This window comes from Barbus barbus (genome assembly GCF_936440315.1).
Source record: "Barbus barbus genome assembly, chromosome: 30".
Taxonomy (NCBI): Eukaryota; Metazoa; Chordata; class Actinopteri; order Cypriniformes; family Cyprinidae; genus Barbus; species Barbus barbus.
In genome coordinates, this window is record NC_136758.1 from 21,394,895 (window position 1) to 21,408,950 (window position 14,056).

The window sequence follows — 14,056 nt, forward strand, 5'->3', positions numbered from 1 at the left end:
TGCATCCTTGCAGAACAGAAATATTACATTTATTTAAAAAACAAATCATGTACTGCCCCCAAATTTTTGAACAGCATCTTTTTTTTTAGTCAGTGTCAGTAGTTAGATATAAATATATTGACTGGTATTTAATTGATTGATTAATTAATTAATCCATGATCATTTCACCTATGTTTACATTTTAAAAAACCATGAATATCCATTTTACATACTGTACATTTTAATGTTGTAATGCCTACATTTACTTGTAAACAATTATTGGCCAGAATTTTAATATCAGTGCATCCATACATTGTATGACTTTAGACATGAGTTGCATATTTAATATTATATTTTTGTCTGGTTTCTGTCTTTTGTGGGGCTCTACAGTATAACTTACCATTCACTTTTGTTGTATGGACATGTGAAGCCAGGGCATTCTGCAAAACATCTTTCGTGTTCCTCAGAAGAAATAAAGGCAAATGAAAGTTAATGAAGACAGAATTTCACATTTTTGGGGAACTATTCCTTCATGGCATAAAATGAAAAAGAATGTGAGGTACTTAGAGCTTTTCGATACATGACACTCTGCAGCCCGGTCAGTCTCTGGTCTTCCTGTGAAAATCCATTAAGAAAGATCTTGTGTCCTGCCCCACTTCTTCTCCTTGAGCTAGAAGAGACAGAGAGGAAGAGAGAGACGAGGTGATGCCACATTCACCTTTGATCAACTATGATTTTTCACACCGCACCGGTGAGCTGCACTTTTCACAGTCCGCTCGCAGAAAACGGGAGATGCTTTAGTGTCCAACCGTATCTGCATCACAGCCACTTTCCCGCCACCCTGACCTAGAAACGGAGGACCTGGTGAGCCGGCTGACCGGTGAAGGGGGCGAGGGGCCCTGGCTGACATGAGCTGGCCGCTCAGGTGGACGTACCAAGGAGAGGAAGACGAGATGGCTTGTGGCACGCTAGCTTTCCAGCTGGCCAACTTGTCCCACTGTCAGGACGAATGTCTGTGGAAGAGGAATGCAGAGGAAGAGGGGAGAGAGTTCAGCGTAAAGGAAGACACGATGAGGAGAGGCCAGTGGAGTTGAAGTCACACCTCAGGGACTGGCGCTCCTCTGCAGGGTCAGAGTGTTCGACTACAAGGGGTCAGGGAAAGGTGAAGGAGAGTCTGATACTGCAGCTGTAGCCTAGCCAGCATAAAGCCTGGTCCACATTAAAACGTATTCTAGCCCCAAATTGTCCAGTTGAAAACAAACATTTAAAGTGACCAGTCACAATTTGGATTTAAATGTGTTTAGGAGTGGTTGAATCTAAAATTTGATTTAAAAAAAGAAAAAGCTCAGATTGTTCTGATTGGATGAGCTGCATTCAAGTCTGTTCTAAATTGAGACGAATGCATGTTTTATTATTAATACATATTATTATCATTATTATCATTATCATAATCATCATCATCATCAATGATGATAAAAATAAAAATGTAACTACTTATTCTTGATTTTTACTGTATCATTGTTTTTTTGTCTATTAAAATAGTTTTCGTAATTTAAATAAAATATAAATATTACATTTAGTGCTGAAGTAACAAAATTACTAAAACCGAAATAACAATAAAAGGTAAATATAAAAATAATTAAAGAAAAAAATAAAAATGACAAAAGTCACATAACAAAATTACAAATTAAAATGAAAACTAAAAAACATAAAAAAAAATAACATAACAGCATACCAATTATACTAAAATAAGACAGTATTGCCGGGTGGTGATGGCGCAGTGGATAAGACATGTGCCTTTGGTGTGAGAGACCCGGGTTCGAATCCACTGTGAGACACCAATGTGTCCCTGAGCAAGACACTTAACCCCTAGTTGCTCCAGAGGCGTGCGACCTCTGACATATATAGCAGTTGTAAGTCGCTTTGGATAAAAGCGTCAGCTAAATGAGTAAATGTAAATGTATTACACTGGTATTCCATGGCTTTAAAAAATCTCTGAGTACAAATTGATTTATATTTTTCACAAGTGGAGTAATGCAGCATTACTTATGAAGTAAAACAATAAAAACAAATAAACAAAAAAGAGGATGGATGGATGTTCTCCATATTGGTCATGTAATTACCACCATCCTGAACTTACACCAAATGACACTTCTCACTGGAGTTAGGGGGTGATCTGACCTCAAGTGGTTACAGATTTTATTTTTAAGTAGATATACAACAAGTCTCAGTAGTCTGGAATGCAGTAAAAGTACAATAAATATAAAAAAAATCAATGCCATGAACCTAAAAAAAATGCTATTTTTTCCTCTGAAGCACTGATTGCACTAGCCTTGTATGACCTCTGAAACGGTCAATTGTTTGCATGCCAGCCAATCGCATTAGACCCTCAACATTTCATCTGAGGCTGAAACTACCCCAGCTCTAACAGCAAAGATCCTTACATGACTAAAATGTGTTTGCATCAGACACACTCTACACCCATTTTGTCATATTCTTTCAATGTGTCAAGTATGTGAATGAACAGCTGAAGAAAATTGTGGAAGTGAGAAACATTGATGACAGGACTGTTTTACAAAGTGTGAACGGTGTAACACATCATCTCACCTATCTCACTGAACAGTTCCTACAGAGGCCGAGTGATTGGCATTAGTGACACTGGTCTCTTGAGGACTTCTTTCACCAGGTTGCATGTTTTTAGGTCTCAGAGGGAATGCTGGTCTAGCGGTCGTAGTGCCCACCTGAAAGAGAGCATGACTTTTAAAGTGTATATTCACTCTGAGTTTGAAGACAACTCAAGGTCCACAAAGCCACATACCAGAACCAAGCCATCCATTTTCTCTTTCTCTTCTCCTTATGTTTCTTCGTGCACTCACATATTGATCTCACAAAAGACAAAATTCGTTTTCCCCAGCAAAGAAATGTAATTCTTTTATTACAGAAATGTACCCAGTGAAAACAACACAACACGCTCTCTATCACTTTCGGTGGTGCGACACGAGCCAGAATTCTATTATGGGAAAGCTGCACCAGATACAATGAAGTATTTTCAAGGGATCTTGAGGCAACAAAGTATATAAAATGCCATAAATAAATTATGGCAGACAATTTTAAGAGCATTAAAAGTTTGATCTCCTTCAGGGGAGGCCGCGGGGGACTTTTTGAAGCAGTAATTATTCATAAAAATGAAATGTCATATTAGTTTGTCCTGCTCTAATTTGATTTCATGTTGATGAATTTTTTCCGCTTCGACAGGATTCAGTGGGACAAATGTGGTGCTCTCCTCACATCATTTTCTCTAATAAAGATGCATTTGTTTGAATATACAGACGAGGAGTTCCGAACAATGACAGTAATTAAAACTGTGCAGCCAATCACTGATGTTTAAAGATTATGTCTGTTGTTGCATCTGATTAAAGTGATAGAAAAAATATGAACTACGTTTTAATGGATTGATACACTCCTAAAAAGGCGTTTCAATGGTTCTTAGTGGAACGCTTAAAAATAAACTCTGATTGGTTTAAGTGGTTCTTGGCTACAAAACTGTTTTCTTGAATATGAAAAAAAACTAGGTGAAAATTTTATGTTTCAGTTAATTAGAGATTTTGATATTTGATGTATTTGGCCGCACTCTCAGACTTAGAGCTCATTCAGTCCCTTACCTCTTCAGTAGATAGTAGCCTTGCTAATGTTAGCTTGGGATGTTTTTCATTTTTTTTATCTAGCTGAATTATTAATTTAATAAGGATGCTACAAACGAACAAAGAACCAAATAAATCTAACATTAAATATATATCTATGGCCATGCTAAAAAAACAAAAAACTACCATACTCACTTATAGTTACACTTTGTGCTTTGTTGTTTGGCTAGCAAGATCATTTGCCTATACTTACCTTATGTTCCTTGAAGACTTCTGCTGTAATAACACAGATTCATAATCCAAAATAGCTGTATAAAATGTAAAAATCTTTAAAAAATGTGCATACATACATTTGATTATAAATACAGTAAAAAATATGAATATTGGGAAATATTACTACAATACTAAAATAAATGTTGTACATTTTAATATATATTTAAAATTTAATTCATTCATGTGGTGTAAAACAGTGTCACATGCTCATACAAAAATTATTTTAATATGCTGATTCACCAAAGAATCATTTCTTATTATTATCAGTGTTGAAAACAGCTCCGCTGCTTCTTTGATTGAATGGATAGTTTGAAAGGTGCACTTCTTTGTATAAAAGGATACTTGGTTTTCTGGGAACATCACATAATAATAATAAATTCAGTGCTGATTTGTAATATTTCTTAACTTTGTTACCAGCAGTCGGGAGCAAGAGGTGCCCACAAGGTATGTATAGATGAAATGAAGTCTGAATCATCACCTTTCTGATCAGCATAAAGCACCGGAGGACACTTGCATGGACAATTTATTTTAGCTTGTAATTCTCCTTCTGTTTGCCTGTTTTGTAACAAAACAGTAAGCTGACTTACTTCCTTTTAAATATTTGGCATTGCTTACATATCTTCATGCAAGACCTGGTCTGTTTGTTTTGCATGGTGGACCACTTATACTGGCTTATATTAGCACTATCTAAAGCAGATAATGAGGTGAACATGGACCTGCGCTGCAGTAAAATGACACAAAGAGTACAACTGAGACACTATAGTGGGCTGACATGTCCTTTGAGTCCCAGACACACCTTGTTAAGGGTATTAGGATCAACACTGTGATTGATCTACATGTCAGATCGGTAAGTGAAGGCGTGGAGTCAGCTGTCCACAGCTCATTTTCCACCTGGAGGTCAATTAAGACACAGAGAGGTGAGGAAACTGCTAGGATGGGTGCCTTACAGTGCATAGACCCTAACATGGAGATTGCAACACGCACACTGCATGCATATACATACACAATCCTAGCCTCATTTGATTGCCCAATGTCACTGCATGGGGGAAGGGTTCTGTCATGATAGACAGAGTGTCTTTTCTATGAAGGTATACAGAGAAACAAAAGGAGGGGGTGGTGGATGAAAAGATAGATGAATTAAAGGTAGCGCTTCATCTTTGACATGGGCTGAAGACTGTCTGTAGTCATTCAGTATTGCCTCATTTCCTTGTAACACGCGGGGCTTTTCTTTTTCATCAGTGGAACTCGGAGCACACGAGGAGTCAACCGTGTGGATATTCTGACACCCCTACAGCACTCTATTTACCACAGCTCTTCAGTGATGTATCAAGGGGAACGTCTTCCCGGCATTAAATATAGATGCAGTCGGATTAACATATCAGGAGAGAGCATGATTAATGTGAGATTACACTGGATAGCGCTGCTGCTTTTTCCATCACTGCTGGAGTAATGGACTTTGATTTGATTCAAATCATCCTTTGCCCATCAACATAAGCAGCCGCACTTAAGAGAAAGACGGGACATCGCTTGACTGCTTTGACTGCACATACAAATAATATATGCAAGTTTGAGAATAAACTTATGTAAACTTCTCTTGCTTGCCACAGGTCTAGATTGGCATTTGTTGCCCTTTAAAAACTCAAAAATATGCCCTACTGTTTATGCTACAATTGTTTTGTTGAGGAGAGGTGTGTCATTACCTTTCCAAGTGATCTGATTTTGACTTGCAGGTGATAAAACAAAGAAATAAACAATCTCATAAACTTACATTTAAGGATAGATTCAAGTCATATCTAAAAAACAAAAAACAGATTTAAGGAGGGACTCACATCATATCTAGAGATATGCAAACACCCAGAACACACTAACAACAATAAAGCAACATGTTAACCACTGCAGAATTATGTTGATTAATTTTTCTGAAGATATTGTAAAATTTGACCGTAAAAATCCAGTATGTAAGCACTCAGCATCTTAGTAAACAACTAGTATACCTTAGGAACCACTCAAACGCATATTAACAACAACATAGCAACAACACTAACAACTATAGAATCATGTCAACAAATCTTTCCAGACAAGTAGTTCTCACATTCTTCAGATCAGTGAAAACCTAGTTTATGAGTACTGAACATCCTAACAACCATCTAGCATACTTAGTAATCACCAAAAACATATTAACAAGCACATAGCAACATGCTAACCACTCAGAACCTCTTAGCGACCGCTCATAAGACTCTAGCATCATAGCGGTGACTCATGTTTTATGCCGAACATGTAAATAGTCTAGTTTGTGAGTACTGAATATTTTAGCAACCACTTGCTGTAGCCTACCACCCAAAAGAAATTAACAACCACCTAGCAACATGCTAACCACTCAGAACATCTTAGCTACCGCTCATAACACTCTAGCATCATAGCGATGACTCGTGTTTTATGTTGAACATGTAAATAGTCTAGTTTGTGAGTATTGAACATTTTAGCAACCACCTGCTGTAGCATACCACCCAAAACAATTTAACAACCACATAGCAGCATGCTAACCAATCAGACCATCTTAACACTCATGGCGGAGACTATTGCAAGGTACTACTTTTCCCCACAAAAACATACTGAAAATCCTAGCAACCGCCCTGAACAGTCTAGTAGCCACATAGTTTGCTAAACTAGATGCTAAATCAGTCAGAACTTTAGAGGCAAGTACCACTCATACTTCAAAAAATGCAAAAAACTTTTTTTTATTACGATTGTAAAGTTAAAATAGTAAAATATATTCTTTAAACAGAGTAATGTTTTTAAGTTACCACAGTTTTGTTTCAGTATTTTGATATGGTTATTTTCCACAAAATACCTTTTTACTGTAGAAACCACGAAAGGTGCAAAATGAACATGACCCATGTTGTGGTGCAAAAAAAAAAAAAAAAAAACAATAACCTGACCAGTCCATGACCACCTAATTTATTTTACTTGCTCTCTGCACCTTAAGAGATACATCACAAGTCTACGTGTGCATATCGAATTTCACACCCTCAATAAATTGCCGGACCAACGTATTGATATTCCCGTTTTGCCTCCTTTCTCCTTGAGAGAGACACCCACAAAGGGTTAAACCCTCCCCCCTGTTCTGCCCCGTGCCACTGCATCTCTCTCGCTCCCTCACTGTGTCTCCCTGCATCCATTTGCAAATGATCTCGCTTGTCTGCATATTGTCACTTGCAGCCTGCCCACACATTCATCAACTGTCGGCCGGCTCGCCGCGCACTCCCCGCGCCCTCTACACTTAATTGTTCCCACTCTGACCTGGGAGAATAGAGAATGATGTTTCCCTCATTCGTGCCGGTGCAGGGCGAGGAGAATTAACAACTCTGTGGGGATGGCCGAGCTGTGGTACGGTCGGTCAGGCTCTCCCCTCACCCCCTCTTTGTGTTTCTGGGGCACGGTCCTACCCTATTACCGGAGGCAGGCGAAGATTCACTAGCCTCAGGAAGAAACGAGACAGATAAGATAGGTGGAGACCTTCCATAGGCCGCAAGTTGCAGATATAGGCCTAGTCCAGATATATCTGTATAGACAAATGGATTCTAACTATCAAGATTTAAGGTTAAACTTTATATATATGAGAAAGAAAAAATATGTAATTTTACAATTTAACCATAACTAGTTCATTCAAAAAACACACACATTTAAACCTGTTCTAGACAGGGTTTAGCATTTCACAAAATTCAGAAATGCATATTAGCATAATACTCTGTATTACTAGACTGTTTCTGCCATAAAAAAGGGTATTTAATGGCAAAGGTTATTTAAAGTTCCAAATACATGATACTTTTCCATCGCACAGAATGTTCTGGAAAAAGGTTCTTTAGATTGAAAAATTAAGAATTAAATATAATAAAATAAAAAATATATGGGTGTATCCTACAAACTAAAGGTTCTAAAAGGGGGTTTTACAGCAATGCCATAAATAAAGTTCCTCAAAGAACCTTCCAGTGACTATAGCTCAAAAGAACAATTTTTCTCCTTATTGAACATTTTGAGAAGCATAAAAACCTTTTTTTCCATCTATATAAATGTTTTATGCAATGTAAAGTTGGGTGTTAAAGGTTGTTTATGTAACCATAAATACAGATAAAGAACCTTTATTTTTCAGAGTGTAGCATGCTATTTTGAATTCAGCCATTTTTCCCCACAGTTAAGCCCCACACCAAAGGTAGGCTACATTCATAATCCTGTGAAACTTTTTTGTGTGTTGAGGTTAATAAAGGGTTTTAATGTCGGTAATAATTTCACTACCACCAACGCATCTAATATTCGAGTTTCCATGTTCCCTTACAAAAGTTAGCCATGGTTTTAACACGAATAAAAAAAAAAAATTAAATTTAAATCATGGTTCTTGTAGCCATGGTAACCGCAAATTAACCATGGTTTTGTTACTTCAAATAATAATTTACAAAGAAGTATTAAGATAATGTTTTTTGTGTTTATGAAAACAAACCTAAGCCAACAGCCTTTAAAATTACTTATAATGCATTATTATAAAACAATGAGGCAACCCTGCTGAAAAAAAACAATAGAACCATCACAGATAATTCTAATACCATCACAAATGAATAACAAATAAATCACAAATACCATTACAAGCATTACAAACCATAAACTTTTAATCATTAAAACCATAAAAAAAAAAAATAATAAAAAAAAAAAGGTTTTCTGTAGTTTGTATTGGGACATATTCCATTAGGATTTATTGGTCTTAACAAGCCACCAGTGGCCTGGAGCCAAAGGCCTGGGCTGCGTTCAGCCCCGAAAAAAACGGTGCAAAACGTTTATTAAACAGAAACGGTGATGTGTTGAACACCCTGTTCTGATGACGCAAGTGTTGTAACTGTGGCAGCTGAGAAGGCCATTCTTTCTTTTTGAAGAATTTTCGGAGCCTGATGAAATCGGTATAAATACGTGTTTAATAGCCTACTGCAAAATACGCTCTATGTTACAGTCACTGCCCTTGCCGTCCAGAATAAAAGAGTTCCAATCGAGTGAAGGGATTTGTGGAAACTGTGGTTCCTAATTATCGTCATCCAACCTTATTATTTTTATTGTGAGTATTAGGCTTATCATTATTGCTGATCACTGTTGTTGTGCTATGATAGTGTAATATTTCCAATTATATAATCAGAGGAGCATAGAAAAGGTTATGAAAGTGTCACTCCACAATACAATAGCAAAATATATAAATATGTATAGTATATTTATGTTACATTATTCAGTGTCTAGCACACCTTCCTAAGGAAAGGATATGGCCCAGAAGACATTGCAATTACTACATGATATTTAGATAGACTTAAAGAAGTTCCAGATCTATACTTGTGCTCTTATTATTTCAGTTGTTTTGCCTTTAATGTAAATAAACATGTGCAAGCAATATACTTGCTCTTGCGATTTTATTTTGATGTTCATTACATTTACTTACAAATTCATCAACATCATGTTGATATGCTATAAAACTTTTATGACAAACATGTCTTCTAATATCTTCAATTGTTGTGTATACCGAGCTGCAGCGGACACATATTAAATTACTTCACTTGGACCCATTGTCTCTTTAATACCGCCTGGTTTATATACACGTTGCTGCTGATTGGGCTGACATTTTTGACACACCCACCAAACAAGAGAAAACGTATCTCAAACCCCGCTGCACACCGTTTCCAGGAAACATGTCGTTCAACCCGGAAACTGTAGCAGAACGTTGGGCACCGGTGTGAGCCTGAACGTGCCCCTGGTCATTGCTGTTGTTACACTTACAAGGACGATCATATTCTTGTTCAATAGGCTATTGACCAAATATTTCATTCAAATATCCACTTAATCTTTAATTTTTGGCCACCTTTTTGCTGTATATGCCTCTATAATCTCTTAAAAAAAACAAAAAAAAAAACAAGTGGACATCACAACCCTTACAAAAATTAACCATGGTTTTATCGTAGTAAAACTGCTTAATTTTCTTTTGCGTGATTTCTGAATGCTTCAGATTATAAAAACAACTGTATTAATAAAATAATAGCCATAGGTAACTGTCTAGAGCTACAATTGTAATTTTTAAATAATGCAATTTAATTACAATTTATTTAATTATTTACTTTTATATTTTATTATTTTAACAATACAATCCTGCATAGGGCACCCATTTGGCCAGCAGCGGCCCTGTGCAGAGGAACGATATCTTTGGAATCGTTTTCAGAACGATTTTTTTTAACAATAAAAACATTAACAGCCAATCAGAATCCACCAAACTTTAAAGCACTTAAGTATTTAAAGTGGCAGATGACATGCTACAAACTGCATCAAGCTCTTATATGTTATCGTCTATTGATATGAACGATTATATATTTATCATTCTTGGTGGGAACGAACCCTAAGGGGCTGTTCACTCAAGCCGTGTTGTTGTGTCCATCTATTGATTTAATTGCCTTTGCTTGTAAACATGTGCTAGATCAGCATTTCTCAACCAGAGGACTGTGGACCCCTAGTGATCCTTGACGTAATGTCAGGGCGGCAGTATAAAATATCAGAGTATGTCATAAAAGTATGCATATTTTGACACAACACATTTCCATAATTTATATAGCCAATATAACTGTTAAAAAAAACACTTGAATATTGGACAAATCAACTATGTTTAGTGGTGAATTATACTAGTCATAGAGGTTGACGCCAGTCACAAGATTATGTTTCACATTTGGTTCACTGCGCTAGATGGACCCATTTAAACTTTTTATGTTCCATGCCATTTTTTAGCATCCTGTGTTACAAGCGCCATGTTTTTAATATGCTGTTACAAATAAACGCTTAAAATACATCAAGTGACACCTGCTTTTGGTTTTATCTAGTTGCTCTGCATCAATCAGTTTCACTGTGTGAACAACCCCCACATGGTGCACTCACCAAAATATGTAATGTTTTAACTTGTTTAATGCTTATTAAATCACATTGCAGGACTCTCACTTCGTAAAGCATAACTGTTTAGTTTTTTAATGAATAATGTGTGAATTGATGACCAGTCATTTGCAAAGTTGAGCCCAATTAAGTATTTTTTAATTAATTTTAAAATTTAATTCTAATTACCAATTAAATCATTTTGAAATAGTATTTGTTAGGTCCACATTTCTCATTTCGGTACATTTGTGAATTTCCTTCACTCACAATGCACAGCAATTTTTTACATTTGCACATTTTACTAGATCATTAATAATTATAGATCACATCAATGTTCTTCGCTGTCTAAGAGAATAAAAAAAATGGTCTGTCCTTTTTCATTGAGGACAGTAAAATTGCATGTCAATGTCATCCACCTATCCAAATATATATAACCATCGTGTCTGGTGGGGCCCCTGATCTGTTCCAGCGACGAGAGGTCAGTTCACGTATGCGTGTCACAGACGAGTGCTCCAGGAACGCGGGAACGTCACACACAATGGATTTATGGCTTCTTATCAGCATTCCATTTGCATTTGCGAGGAGATCTGCAGCACGGGCCCATTTTCTCCGTCTGGATAGCGGAGCGGCCTCCACTGGTGCCCAGGGGCTCCTCAATGCATCACTCTCTCCCTCCTTCGGCTGCTAAACATTCCCACTGCATTAGCTAAGACAAGACATCAATTATACATGCCGTGGTTTCACTGTTGCAAAATACTATTTCCAGTTGGCTTAAATAGGATTAAAAATTAAATATTGCTTGCTGAAAAGGAATATGAAATCAGCTTGAACTTCTGCTACTTTCAAGCAGGACGTTTGGGGCCAGTGCAACAGCAAAGGGGCTGTTTTGGGCGAGCCGCCTGCGTGTGTTGTCCGTGTGATGGCAAAAAGGAAAGACTTTTAATTAGCTGTTTTTGGTGTAGAAAATATTTACCCAAGCATCTCACAAACAAGTGCTTTTAAAAGTTTGATTTAAAGCAGCCCTAACAGATGGTGAACCAGGCGCTGGCTCATAACTCAACTCATAGCCGAGTTTCAGTGTGACCACAGGGTACCATTGCATATGTTAACACAGAAGAAAAAAGACGCTAATATTGGTATCAGTTCAGCCATTAAAATCTTAAACAGCATATTCAGAGCCACAGCATGTGGAAGCATCGAAACTACCTCGCTTAAGAAAAAAAGTGCATACCCACCACCAAATGTTCTTCACAATTTTCTTCATGAACTCAACTGCTCCTCCATCCACATGTCAGTTCCATAAAGAGCAGAGGTCGAAAGTGGTGTGGGCCGGTCACGCCAGGCCAGTCCTGATGGCTCATCCCCAGACCTTCAGTCCTTCCTCATCAATTATGTATAGCTACTTCCATTACGAGCGCCACATCTGCTTTAAGACACACTTGCTCAAAGGAAAGAATGCTTTGGCAGTCATCTCAGACTCGTGTTTTTATATATAAATTTCTCCCTGTTTTTCATACAAATACTACCTTTTAAGGTCAAATTTGAATTAAAAACTAAGTCTAATGTGCAAAGATATCCAAGTAAGCAAAGCAGTTGGTTCAATTGGTGTGGTTTAGGTCAGAAACAACAATCCAACAAAAGCATGCTATATAACCTGATTTAAAGATAAGAGGTTGTTTTTTTGTAGTAGTTTTGAGTACTAGTAATTTTTATTGCCATGTCAGCATCTAAGGATATCTTCATGTCAAAAACAGTTGCAATAATACAAGACAAACAAAATAAAAACCAAGCTAACAGATAAATAATCATTAGTTAAAATTAGATTATTAGATTTTTTTAATTAACATGATAAAAATTCTATGTACTTCAATAAAAAAAAAAAAAAATCTACTTGCATTAAAACCCTGACAGTCCAATAAAAAAAATATTTTGGTGGCTCAAGATGAAGAGAATTAATAATTCAGCTGTAAAGTAAACATGAAATCAAAATGTAGTATGTTTATCTTAATAAAGTTGTCATAAAACGGAAGTTGCTGTTTTTTCTCACCTATTGTGATGTGATTATTATGTATATGTATATATGTGTGTGTGTGTATATATATATATATATATATATATATACACACAGTGCCCTCCATAAGTATTTGAACAGTAAAGATACAATTGCTCTGTTGGCTGTGGAGTCAAGACATTTGCAAATATGATTAAAAGATGAATATGAGACAAAACTACAGAATGTCACATTTTATTATTGGGTGATTTAACACATACATGTTTTACCAAATAAAAATCCAACTCATTGATGTGAGCATAAGTATTGGGACAGTTGAACATAATAGCTTTTAATCTTTTATATCTGCCTTATTTAGTTGCAGATCCCTTGCACACAATCACAGCAGTGAGTCTGTGACCCATAGACATCACCAGACTCTTGGTCTCATCCTTTTAAATACTTTTCCCCGCCTCTAGTGCAGCCAATTCCAATTGTTGTTTGTTTTGGGGAGTTTCTGCCTTTACTCTCCTCTTCAGCTGTAATTCTGTGTCAAAGTCTCCTGAGGACAGTAGATTGTCAGAACATCACCCCAGCTTTCTGGAAGTTGTTGGTGATTTTACAGACATGTTTTTTAGGGTTCATTTTTACAGCTTTTATGATTGGTCTGTCATCAACTACTGTTGTTTTCTCAGCCGATCAGGTCGTTGTTGGTGGTTTCCAAACTCTTTGATTGGAAGCTCTAATTGACTTCCTCTTTTCTTTTAGCATCCACATTGTTTGCTTTTCTCTCAAAGTCAGCTCCCTCATCTTCATCTTGGTTTGTGTGTGTCATCATCGAATGCAAGACTCAGAATGCAGAAGTAATGGATATAATTGATACGACACATTCCCTGCGTTTAATATCTGAAGAATTAATGCAACAGGACAACAGGCAACTGTTCCAATATTTATGCTCACATCAGATAGGGGGATGAAACTCTAAAAGTGCTGAACTTCTTAGCTGGTAAAACATCTATGTGTTGAATCACTCAAAAATAAAATGTGACATTCTGTAGTTTTGTCTCATATTCATCTTTTAATCATATTTGTAAATGTCTTGACTCCACAGCCAACAGAGCAATTTTGTCTTTACTGTTCCAATACTTTTGGAGGGCACTGTATATATACACACACACTCACATACACATATATATATATATAATGTATATGAGTGAGTGTGTGTGTGAGTGACCCC